Below are 13,487 nucleotides of genomic sequence, written 5' to 3'. Positions count from 1 at the left end.
GATAGAGCCACTGTCGAAAACAGTGGTTCCTCAAAAAATTAAAAATGAACTATCGTATGGTCCAGCAGGCCTACTTCTGATATATGTATCCAAAGGAAAGGAAATCGGTATCTTAAAGAAATGCTGCTGTTCACTGCAGCATTATTCACAGTAGCCAATATGGAAACAACCTAAGTGTCATGAACAGATGAACAGATAAATTGTGGTACATATACACAGATTGTAGCCATAAAAAAGAAGGAAATCCTGCCATTTGTGACTATGTGGATGGTCTTAGAGGACACTATGCTAAGTGAAACAAGCCAGACACAGACAAATATTGAATGATACCACTTGTATGTGAAATCTAAAGCAGTTGAACTTAAAGAAATATATAAATATATTCAGGTTTTTATTTGTCAATCATACCTCAATAAAGCTGGTCAAAGAACAACAATAACAGGAACAAAAACGAGCCTAGAATTGAGATGTGTATGAAACAGATATGTAAGCATCAGACTGAGTAACTGGTTATCTTTGAGGTGGGGAAGAAATTTAAAAAGACTGGTCATTTCCTGCATTTCTGTTTTGTTAGAAAAGATGTTTTTATAATCAAGGGAAAAAATAATTTGAGAGGGGTCCAAAGATTCAGAAAATTTTTTTATCCAGAATTCTTTTAACCAGAAGTCCTGATGGGCTCCATAAACAACGTATAGGATTGGAACTGCCTGCTTGTGCAGACTGAGAGCTGTGGAGTTGCTGGGTGTTGTCACGTCACCTTCTAACCTGGAGTCGCCATCTCCTCTGCTCCTCTCACTGGTCAGCTCCCACTGCGCACAAGAGAGCCGGCCAATCCACTTCCTCAGTGTATGCAGGTTTTTGGTCCTTTTAATTTTTGCTGTCTGTGGTCAGAAAAACCACAATACAAATTTAGTATGCATTTCTGAGTATCAGTGAAGCTTATTTTTTTTCATATACTTATTGGCCATTTGTAATTCTCTTTGTTAATAACTACTTATTTATATTCTTGGCCAAATTTTTCTTTGATGATTTTTTATATTGATTTGGCCTTTTTTTCATTTTGTGGGTATTAAATCTTTGATGTTCATATACATGGCAGGTATTTTTACCATTTCCTTCTTCCTGGCTTCCTCATTTTGGAAATCATTATTCACATAGAAACCTAGGCATTGGGACCCCTGGGTGACTCAGTGGTTGAGCATCTGCCTTCAGCCCAGGGCATGATCCTGGAGTCCTGGGATCGAGTCCCACGTCGGGCTCCCTGCATGGAGCCTGCTTCTCCCTCTGCCTGTGTCTCTGCCTCTCTCTCTGTCTCTCATGAATAAAGAAATAGAATATTAAAAAAAAGAAAAGAAACCTAGGCATCATCCTTGATTTCTCCATTTCCCCAAGTCCTGACACAGTCTGTTGGGAACAACGATGTATGGAACCACAAAAAAACACACAAAACTATCTGGAATTCACACTCTTCCTAATATGGCCACTGCTGCCATCATAGTCTCCCTCTCACTGCGACTTCTGAAGCTGCATATGTATGGACAGTGAAGCCCCCTCTGCCTTCAACAGCCTCTTGTCTGGCTGTTTACTTTGCTCTGGCAGACCTGGCAGTCCCTTAATGTAGCTGTTACTCCTGTACCTTCGTGTTCCTCATTTGTGCTTCCAGACTGTTCTAGTAGTAAGCAGCACTACCTGGTGAACCATCACAAGCCTTGGTGGAATGAAACATCCATCTTGTATGCTCAAAGCTTGGCTCTGCTCCACTGTGCCTGGGCCCCAGCTGGGAAACCTGAAGTCCTACAAAGTCCTATTCATTCACATCTCTGGCTTATGCTAGAGGGGGCCTTAGCCTGGCCTTAGCCTCAGTTTCTCTCCACGTGAGCCTCTCCATTGGTCCCCAGGGACTAGTTTGGGCTTCTTTCCGGTGTGGTAATTGGATACCTAAGAGCTAAAGACCCAGGCAGAGGCCATGTCACCTTTTGTAACCTAGCTTCATGAGTCATTCATGAGCTCTGCTGCCCTATTCTGTTCATCAAGGCAGCCAAAAAGGCCTGTCCAAATTCAGGTGAACATGAAGGAGGGGGCCTCCACAAGAGCATAGGAGACTAAATGTATTGCTCTGGCTGTTTTGGGAAAATACTAAAACTACAAACTTTAAATCTCCTGTCATCTGACACTACCACCACCTACCTTGCCATTGTCCTTCAGATTCTTCAAGATTTTGGCTCCTGGCTCCCTAGCACTCTTCCCACCATGAATCTTGTAATTTTGGTGATTTTAATAGATTGTAGATAGTCCTTCCCTGATATCAAATCCTTGACTTGCCGTCCCAGCAATGTGGTCTTCCACCATGACCTTATCATTCCCAGTGGCTCAACCACTCCACAACTTCAGTTTCAAACACTCCAACCACACAGCTCAGTACAGGTCCAGGTGATCCTTTGGTCTGATCAGGAACCCCCCAGTCCATTGGTCCAGCGTCCTTCATTGGACCCCATACCCCTTCTTGTCCTCCCTTAACTATCTTCCATGTTCACTATCAAAGTGACTTCATTGTATATACTCTTGACTGCTCTGCCTTTCTCATTTTACTATGTTTATGAGGTAAAACCACAAGCCCAAGTTAAACTCAATCCTATGCATTTGGGATATGGCTAGAGAAAGACCCACAGTTAAGCTTACTAGTTCCAACTTAAATTCATGCTCCCTGACCTCGGTAAGTGCTTGGTCATCTTCCATTCTTTCCTGCTGTCCAGGTGCTGCATACCCCAACTATCACTAGCCTTCCAGCACTTCCTCTTCGTCATACTCACAGCTGACAGCTTTGCTTTCTGTACATTCCTGTAGCCACATTTGTTCTCCCCCCAAGCATCTATGCACCATCTAGATTCATAACCAAATACCAGGAGAAGTGGACAAATCCATAATAATAGAGGTAGTATCTATTTTCTCACCTACTCATATGGACAGACTGGCCATGCTCTCAGCCTGAGACAAGGCGCAGCTGTACTCAGCTCCCCATCACTGCTCCAAAACACAGCCCCCCCCTTACTGTTGAGCATCAGCTACATTCTCCCACTTCACAGAACCCTCTCCAGAAATCACATCATTCCTTTGTTTTCCTTTGTAGAAAAATAATTTTGAGTCCAGAAACCTACAGTCAGCCAAATTAGCATTCTAGCATAAGAGGAAAAATTAACACATTTTCACGAATCAGAAAATTCTGACTCGCAGATCCTTTACAAAAGAAAATAGGTATACTGTAGCAAAAGGAGCACTTCATCAAACATGAATTCATGGGCTATAAGAAACAGTATTGAACAAAGAAATTAATAAAATGTGGTTATTGCTAAACAGTTATTAACTGTAAGAAAGCAAATATGCAAACACGATTGACAAATCCCAGATCATCACAAGGAAAGTGAGGACTGGTTCTGGGGCATAAGTTAAAAAGAAGAGAAAAGGCAAACTTTGCTTAAAATAAGATAAAAAGAAAAAGTAAATGTTTTGTATCTTGTTATAAAGAGGGGAAAGAATTGAAATAAATCTTGATGTTTTTAGAGTAATAAGTTTATATGTGTGTAAAATATAGGGATATATGCTGGATGAAGGTAGATTTGATGATGGATGGGTGGGTGGATGGTTGGATGAATAAATGATAGATATGTAAACGTCTGTCATACTCTTTGTGCACTGATGTCATTAGGCAAAATGCAAGGAGAAATAGACCCAGGGATAGGGACTGTTCAGAAATGAGCAGATCAAATAGACCAGAAATAGTGACATATACTTGAACAAGTCCATTAACAAGCTTATTCTGATAGAAATATACAGAGCAGCATATGTAATTTTGTTTACCTTATTTTCCACAAATGGACAGTTCAAAAATCTAACCATGTATTTGGCTCCAAAGTAAACCTCAACCAATTTAGTGAAAAGTAGAAATCACAATGCTATATTTTCTATACACAAGAAAATAACCAGAAATCAACAACAGAAAAATAAAAAGCAAAAATATTTCCACTTGGAATTTAATCCACTATTCTAAATATTTATTAAGGTAATCAAAATCACTTCTAGAAAGCATAATAACAGTACTACATTAAAAAATTAACGAGAGGGCAGTCATCAGTGTAGATAGGGCATAGTAAGCACTAGAAATCCATCTCTCCACCTGCACAACAATTGTACTGCCAGAAGCTGTCTAAAGGAGCCTTTTGGAACAGTCTGGAGCCTGAAGGCTTGCAGTTCCCTGGGGATAGTGTGGCTGGTAAATTGTGGTTAATTTCCATCATTTTTGGCTGCCCATCCTCCAGCCCCATGGCAGACAGCCATGCACACATTCCGAGGGTACCTTGCTGGAGCCAGGGTAAACAATGAGGACCTTGTCCAAATATCAGGCTTCTGTGTAGTGGTTGCTGTTTTTGATTGCTGAGATGCAAGCAGAGAGTCTGGCCACTATTGTTCCAACCTCCACTGGTTGACATGTCTTTCATAGCATTGAATGGGGCAGCACATGTGAATGGGCATCCTCCCCCCAACTTCTTGCTTTTTTGGGAGCTAGACACTTAAGAATCAGGACTTTCAAAAACAACTGCATATGCAGGGGACTTTAAAAAAGCACCATGCTTGGCCAGGGAATGATGGAGGCTCAGAAAAGATGTGAGAAGACCTGAGGCTTTCCCCTCAGGCTGATCTCCAGCAGAGACAACAATAAACAGCAAACACTAGGAGATGGGGAGAATCTGATTTCCAGAGGTAGAACAGTATGATTCAATTTTTATAATGCCCAGTTTGCAGCAACAACAAAAATCATAAGGCATACAAAGAAATATGTAAGCATGGTCCATTCAGAGGGACAAAGTAAGAGGACAAAAACTCCCTGAGGAAGCCCAGATGTCATATTTAATAGATAAGACTTAAAGATGCTCAGAGACCTAAAAGAAGACATAAACAGAAGAAAACAAGGAACAAACTGAGAAAATCAAGAGATACAAAGATTATAAAAATTGAAAAGGTTTCTGGAGCTGAAAGGTACAATGACTGAAATGAAATATTTTCTAGAGGGGTTCAAAAGCAGCTTTGGGTGGGCAGAGAAAGAATCTGTGAACTAGAAGATGGGGCAATTGAAGTTATTAAGCCTGAGAAACAAAAAGAATGGTGAATGAAGAAAAGTGAACAGAGTTTTAGGGACTTGCATGGTACCAGCAAGCAAACCAACATATGCATTGTGAGTCTCAGAATGAGAAGATAGAGGTAAAAAGAATATATGAGGAAATGATGGCTGAATACTTGCCGAATTTGATGAGAGACATGAACCTACAAATCCAGGAAGCTCAACAAACTAAATAGAATAAATTCAACCCACACCAAAATACATCATAATCAAACTATCAAGGGCCAGAGATAAAGACAGAATCTTGAAAGCAGCAAGAGAGAAGTTACTTGAGATACAACAGATCTTCAATAAACTTATTATCCAAAACCTCAGAGGCCAGAAGGCAGTGGGTTGATACACTCAAAGTGCTGAAAGAAAAAAACTTCCTACTGAAAGTTCAATATCTGGCCAAACTGTCCTTCAAAAATGAGGGAGACAGTTTGTGGATCACTCAGAGTTGGTGCTACAGCCCTGTACCTTGCCTCCTGTGACTGCCCTGGGGAATGCCCAACTCAGCCCCACGATGCTGGTGGACCTCAGCAAGTGGTCGGGCCTTTGAGCCTGCAGGAAATGGACAAGCAGTCACAGCGTCTGCTGCAGAGCAAATACACTGGGGCAGAGGTCAATGAACTGGGCAAAGTGCTGCTGCCCACCCAGGTTAAGAGCCAGCCCACCAGTGTTGCATGGGATGGCCTTGGTCCAGGTCACGGCAGATCTGGATGCTCCCAGCAGGCAGGACCCCAAATACAGAGAATGGCCTCATTTCCTGGTGGTCAACATGAAGGTCAACGATAGCAGCAGCAGCACAGTTCTCTCCAGTTATGTCGGCCCTGGGCCTCCCAAGGTTGCTTTATGAGCAGAATGGGTCACTGAAGCATGAGAGTGCATTCTCAGCAACTGATCTGGAGACCACCATGGCAAATTCAAAATGGCTTCTTTCTGCAAAAAGTACAAGCTCAGGTCCCCGGTGACTGGCATGTGTTATCAGGCTGAATGGGACGACTGTGCCCAAACTCTGAGCAGCTATCTGGGCAGAAGGGGAATGCCAGGAGACAGAGACTGTCCCAAAAGTCTCAAGCAGTGTCCTCAACTGATACCCATTCTCACAGGCGAGGCCTGAGCATTATTGAGATAATGAGATAAGACTTTTCCTTATGCCTGTTCTTTACAACCCTAGATGGTCACACCCCAGTTTATGTTTTGATCAAATTTGAACTCCATTTGAGGGTATATTTTGGTACTAGGATGTGGTCATCAAATTGTTAACATAAGAATAGCGACCAAGAATTTAAAGAAAAAATTCAGGTAAAAAGACTAGATCTGCAGTAATAGAGCAGAACATCAAAGGATCTTTAAGGGCCGTTTAAAAAAAAAAAAAAAGATTAATTGCCTCTGCCCTTGTGAGCTTGAGACCAGAATTGTGCATGTGACAGCACTTGTGCATCGTGTTTTCATGGCTATGTCTCTTCCCGAGACCACTGTAGAGAGCTGGTACCTCTCAGACTGGTTACAGGCAGGCAAGGAGAAGGGGGTGTCTCGTTGTCAGTGCCCTGCTCTGCCTCCTTTAAAAAGCAGTACTGGTAAAAGCAATAGGGAGTCACTTTGTGGGTAAGGTTGGCCTTCTAGATGAGCTGCAGGGCTGGGTGAGAAGGAGTCAGAAATCCTGAAGTCTGTGCCTCTTAACCTGGTCACTCTTCATCTGTGTAAGAAAAGCCAATCTGAAATTGAATGTTGTGTTAGTTTTGCTGTTTGCTATAGTTGAATAAAAATAAAAACTTGTGGATGAAAAAAATGAAGGGGAAATAAGGACATTCTCTGATAAACATAAAGTAAAGGAAGTCATTACCATAAGACCTGCCATGCAAGAGGTACTAAAGGGTAACCTTCAGGATGAAATGAAAGGACACACAAGATAAATGCATGTGTACTTACAAAGCCAATATTGCAATTTTGGTCTATTATTACACCTTTTATTTTCCACATGATTTGAAAGACAAACACATAAAAATTCCATTTTTATTATATGTTATTGGGCATACAGTGTATAAAAAATGCAAATTGTGACTTCAGTAACAGGTCAGCATGGAGCTGAAGACTTTTAAGAGCAGAGTTTTGGGACTTTTTAAATTTTTTTATTTAAATTCAATTTAATTAACATAGAATGTATTATTAGTTTCAGAGGTAAAATTCAGTGATTCAACAGTTACATATAACACCCAGTGCTCATTACATCAAGTGCCCTCCTTAATGCCCATCACCCAGTTAACCCATCCACCATCCCCTCTCCCCTCCAGGGACCTTCAGTTTGTCAATGGACATCTGGGCTTCTCCACAGTTTGGCTATTATGAACACTGCTGCTATGAACATTGGGGTGCAAGTGCCCCTTCAAATCACTATGTTTATATCCTTTGGATAAACACCTAGTGGTGTAGTGCTGGGTCATAAGGTAGCTTTATTTTAAATTTTTTGAGAAACCTCAGAGCAGAGTTTCTGTATGCTATTGAATTTTAAATTTATTAAACTCTCTAGTCAAAAGAGTTTGGCAGGGATCCCTGGGTGGCGCAGTGGTTTGGCGCTTGCCTTTGGCCCAGGGCGCGATCCTGGAGACCCGGGATCGAATCCCACATCAGGCTCCCGGTGCATGGAGCCTGTTTCTCCCTCTGCCTATGTCTCTGCCTCTCTCTCTGTCTCTCTGTGACTATCATAAATAAATAAAAGTTAAAAAAAAATTTTTTTTAAAGAGTTTGGCAGAAGAGATTTTTTAAAAATCTGACATAGGTTCTCTATGAGAGATTCATTTTAGATTCACAGACATAAGTAGGTTGCACATGTAAAGAGATAAGCAATATACCCAATAAAGAGTTCAGAGTAATGGCTTAAAGATGCTCACTGGACTGTACAAAAGAGTGGATGAACTCAGTGAGAACTTCAACAAGAGATAGAAAAAAAAATACAGTTGAAGAATACAGTAACTGAAATGAAAAACATACTAGTGGGAATTGGCTGCAGATTGGAAGATGCAGAACAGATCAGCAATCTGGAATATAAGGGAAATGGAAAGCACCCAAGTTGAACAGAAAGAAAATTTTTAAATGAGGATAGCTTAAAAGATCTTTTGGACAACATCAAACAAATATTTTCATTATAGGAGTCTAGAAGGAAAGACAGTAAGAAAGGGTCAGAGAAAAATAGCCAAACTATTGGAAGGAGCCTCAGTGTCCATCGAAAGATGAATGGATAAAGAAGCTGTGGTCTGTGTGTACAATGGAATATTAGTCATTAGAAACGACAAATCCCCACCATTTGCTTCGACATGGATGGAACTGGAGGGTATTTTGCTGAGTGAAATAAGTCAATCGGAGAAGGACATTTTATGGTCTCATTCATTTGGGGAACATAAAAAATAGTGAAAGGGAATAAAAGGGAAAGGAGAAAAAAATGAGTGGGAAATATCAGAAAAGGAGATGGAACATGAGAGACTCCTAACTCTGGGAAACGAACTAGGGGTGGTAGAGAGAGAGGTGGGCGGGGGGTGGGGGTGACTGGGTGACGGGCACTGAGGGGGGCACTTGATGGGATGAGCACTGGGTGTTATTTTATATGTTGACAAATTGAACACCAATAAAAAATAAATTTATAAAAAAAAAGGTCAGAGAAGTTAAAGAAATAATTGAAAAATGCCCTAACCTGGGGAAGGAAGCAGACATCAAGGTTCAGGAATCACAGAGTTCCAAATAGAATGTATCCAAAGAGGCCCACTACAACACACAATAAATAATATGTTAAAGGTTAAAAATAAGGAGAGTTTTAAAAGCAGCAATAGAAGCAACTAGTTACATACTAGGGAAACCCCATAAGACTGTTGGCTGATTTTCAGTAGAAACTTTGCAAACCGGAAGGGAGTGGCATGATATAGTCAAAGTGTTAAAAGTTAAAAAAAAAAAAAAACTGCAACCAAAAATACTTTATCCAACAAGACTGTCATCCAGAATAGAAGAAGAGAGAGAGTTTCCCAGACAACAAGTTAAAGGAGTCCATCACTACTAAACTGGCCTTACAGGAAATGTTAAAGGGACTTCTTTAAGTGGAAAAGAAACAGTTCTGATTAGAAGTGAGAAAATTATGAAAGGAAGGGGACTCACAAAGAGATATAAAATATGACAACATACACATAAAGCCTGGAGGAGGAGTAAAAATAAAGTTCTTTTAGAATGTATTTAGATTTACGTAACCAATGTAATATAAACTCCTATATACTGAGGATGCTATATGTGAACTTTGTGGTAACTACAAACCAAAAATTTATAATAGATATACAAAAATTGAAGATAAAAACAAGACTAACAGTAAAGAAAGTCATCAATCACAAGTAGAGAGAGCAATAGGAGAATCAGGAAAACACTGCAAAAACAACCTGAAAACAATGAACAAAATGGCAATGAGTACATAATGTATCAATAAGCTTTTAATGTAAATGGTCTAAATTCTCCTATTAAAAGAAACAAAGTGATGGAATGGATAAAAACAAGACCCATCTATACGCTGCCTACAAGGACTCACTTCCATCTAAAGACACATGCAGACTGAAAGTGAAGAGATGGATAAAGATATTCCATGAGAATGGAAGTGAAAAAAAATTGAGGTAGCAGTACTTGGGAAAAATTAACTTTAAAACAAGGACTGTAACAAAAAAAAGAAGGGCATTACATAACGATAAAGGGATCAATTCAACAAGAGGGTATAACAATTGTAAATAGTTATACGTCGAACATTAGAGCACCTAAATACGTAAACCACATACTAACACGTGAGAGGAGAAGTGGACAGTACTACAATAATGGTAGGGGGCTTTAACACCCCACTCACATCATGGATAGATCATCCAGGCAGAAAATCAGTAAGGAAACATTTTTTTGAATGGCACATTAGACCAGATGGACTTCACAGATAAAACAGAACATTTCATCCAAAAGCAAAATACACATTATCTTCAAGTGCAAATGGAACATTCTCCAGGATAAATCGCATGTTAGGTCATAGAACAAGTCTCAATAAATTTTAAAAGATTAAAAATCATGTCAAGCATCTTTTCCACCCACAGTGGTATGAAACTAGATGTCGATGACCAGGGGAAAAAACTGGAAAAAAAACAAACATGTGGAGGTTAAACAATATGAGACTAAGCAACCAATGGGTCAACAAAAAATCAAAAAGGAAATAAAAAAAATACATGGAGACAAATGAAAATGAAAACATAATGGTCCTAAGTTTTTGGGATGTTGCACAAGCAATTCTGAGAGGGGAACTTCTAGCAATACAGGCCCACATCAAGAAACAAGGAAAATCAGGCTAATCTAACACCTAAAGGAACTAGAAAAAGAAGAACAAATTCTGGACTTAGGAGAAGGAAAGAAATAATAAAGATCAGAGTGAAAATAAATAGAGACTAAAAATAAACCCCAGAAAAGATCAGTGAAACTGAGAGCTGGTTCTTAAGAGATGACCTTTGGCCAGATTTATCAAGAAAAGGAGAGGATCCAAATAAAATCAGAAATGAAGTAGAAGTAATAACTGACACCACAAAAATACGAGTTATAAGAGAATAGTATTAAAATTTTTATGCCAACAAATTGAACAACCTACAAGAAATGGTTACATTCCTAGAAACATAAATCTTCCAAATTGAATCAGTAAGAAAGAAAATCTGAACAGACCAGTTACTAGTAACAAAATTGAATTGGTAATCAAAAAATCCCCTTTAAACCAAAGTGCAGGACCAGGTGAATTGACAGAATCCAGAGATGCATTCTATCACTCATTTAAAGAAGAGTTAATGACTATTTTTCTCAAACTATTCGAAAAAAAAAATAGAATAAAAGAAAGGTTTCAAATACATTTTTATGAGTCCAGCATTATCCTTATACCATTATCCTTATACCAAAACCAGACAAAAACATTACAAAAAAAGAAAACTGTAGGCCAGTATTCCTGATGAACTGTAAACTGTAGGCCCGTTTTCCTAGATGAAAAAATTCTCAACAAGATATTAGCAAACTGAACTTAACAATATGTTAAAAGGATCATTCAGGGACAGCTGGGGGGCTCAGCGGTTGAGCGTCTGCCCTCGACCCAGGGCGTGCTCCCGGGGTCCTGGGATCGAGTCCTGCATTGGGCTCCCTGCATGGAGCCTGCAGGGAGCCTGATGCCTGTGTCTCTGCCCGTCCCCCCTGTGTGTGTGTGTGTGTGTGTGTGTGTGTGTGTGTCTCATGAATAAATAAATAAAATCTTTAAAAAAAAAGTATCAGCACAGTCAAATGGGATTTATTTCAGGGATGCAAAGATGGTTCAATATCCACAAATCAGTAAACACACAATGTATCACATTAACAAAACAAAAATTATATGATCTTCTCACTAGATGCAGAAAAAAACTTTTGACAACATTCAACATCTCTTCATGATAAAAATTCAACAAAGTGAGTCTTTAGGGAACATCACCATAATAAAGTCCGTATGTGACAAAACCACTGCTAGCGTCATACTCAGTGGTGAAAAACAGAGCTTTTCTCCTAACATCAAGACAAGGATGTCTGGTTTTGCAACTTTTATTCAACAAAGTACTAGAAGTCCTAGCCACAACAATTAGACAACAGAAAGAAATAAAAGGCATACACTTTGGTAAGGAAGTAGTAAAACTGTCACTCTTTGCAGACCACGTGTTCTACATAGAAAAACCTAAAGATTCCACCAAAAACTTTCTGACCTAGTAAGTAAATTCAGTAAAGTTGCAGGACACAAAATGAACGTACAAAATTCTGTTGCATGTCTGTTGCATACAGTAATAATGAAATAGAAAAAAAGAGAAATCAAGAAAAAAGTTCTATTTACAATTGCATCCAAAAGAATAAAATGTCTAGGAATAAATGGTTTTAATGAAGGGGTTGAAAGACCTACACTCTGAAAACTATAAAACACTAATGAAAGAAATTGAAGAAGATACAAACAAATGGAATGATATGCTGTGCTCATGGAGTGGAAGAATTAATACTGCTTTAAGGTCTACAGGTTCAATTTTCCCTATTAAAATACCAGTAGCATTTTTTTTACACAACTAGAATAAATAGTATTAAAATTTATACAGAACCACAAAAGACCCTGAATAGCCAAAACAATCTTGAGAAAGAGGTGCAATGTTGGAGGTATCACGACCCCAGATTTCCAGAAATACTACAAAGATATAATAATCAGAATAGTATGATAGTGGCACAAAAATAGACAGATGGATCGATGGAACAAAATAGCCCAGAAGTAAACGCACAGTTATATGGCCAGTTAATCTATGACAAAGGGAAAAATACAATGAGAAAAAGTCTTTTCAATAAATGGCGTTAGGAAAACTGAACAGTCACTTGTAAAAGGATGAAACTGGACCACTCTCTTACATCATACACAAAAATAAACTGAAAATGGACTAAAGACCTGTGAGACCTGAAACCATCAAATTTATAGAAGAAAACCTAGGCAGTAATCTCTTCAATATCAGCCATAGAAACGTTTTTCTAAATAGGTCTCCTCAGGCAAGGGAAATAAAAGCAAAAATAAACAATTGAGACTACACCAAAAGAAGTTTTGTGCAGTGAAGGAAACCATCAACAAGACATAAGGCAACCTATTGAGTAGAAGATATTTGCAAATGATCTATCTGATACTCATATCCAAAATGTATAAAGAACTTACACAACTCAACACCAAAAAAAACCTCCAAATAATCTAATTTAAAACTGAGCAGAGGACCTGAATTAGACACGTTCCCAAAGAAGACATACAAATGGCCAACAGATACATGAACAGATGCTCAGCATCACCAATCATCTGGAAATACAATCAGAACCACGATGAGGTATCACCTTGTATCTCTTAGAATGGGCAAAATCCAGAAGGCAAGAGAACAAGGGACGGCACGGATGGGAATTAGAAGGAACCCTCGTGCGGTGTTGGGGGATGTGACTTGGTGCAGCCGCTGTGGGAAGCAGTATGGAGGTCCCCCAAAAAATAAAAGTAGGAGTGTCCTACGATCCAGTAGTTCTCTTCCTGGGAGCTTACACAAAACAAGAACACTATTTGAGGAAGACGTGAGCATCCCCAGTCACCGCAGTAGCCGAGTTCTGGAAAGAACCCAAGTGCCGCCCGCCACAGATGAACGGTGAGGAGGATGCTCCACCGTAACACGAAGGGTCTCCCCTGGCAGCAGCAGGGGGGGACCCAGGAGTATTATGGTAAATGAAATAAGACAGCGTGGGGGGTGGAGCCGCCCCCGAGGGCTCCCGAGGG

At 39.6% G+C, this 13,487-nt stretch overlaps 1 protein-coding gene and 1 pseudogene across 3 annotated transcripts in view; both read left to right on the top strand.

Moving 5' to 3' along the window:
* The window catches only part of FAM120B (family with sequence similarity 120B), a 90,557-nt gene that overhangs the window by 74,304 nt on the left and 2,766 nt on the right, over window positions 1-13,487 (top strand). The window lies entirely within an intron of this gene.
* On the top strand, window positions 1,376-7,301 carry LOC121485712 (annotated as a pseudogene).

The sequence above is a fragment of the Vulpes lagopus genome, chromosome 1, assembly GCF_018345385.1.
Source record: "Vulpes lagopus strain Blue_001 chromosome 1, ASM1834538v1, whole genome shotgun sequence".
In the NCBI taxonomy this organism is placed as follows: Eukaryota; Metazoa; Chordata; class Mammalia; order Carnivora; family Canidae; genus Vulpes; species Vulpes lagopus.
The sequence above is the reverse complement of the archived record's forward strand: the minus strand, read 5'-3'. Positions and strand labels throughout refer to the sequence as shown.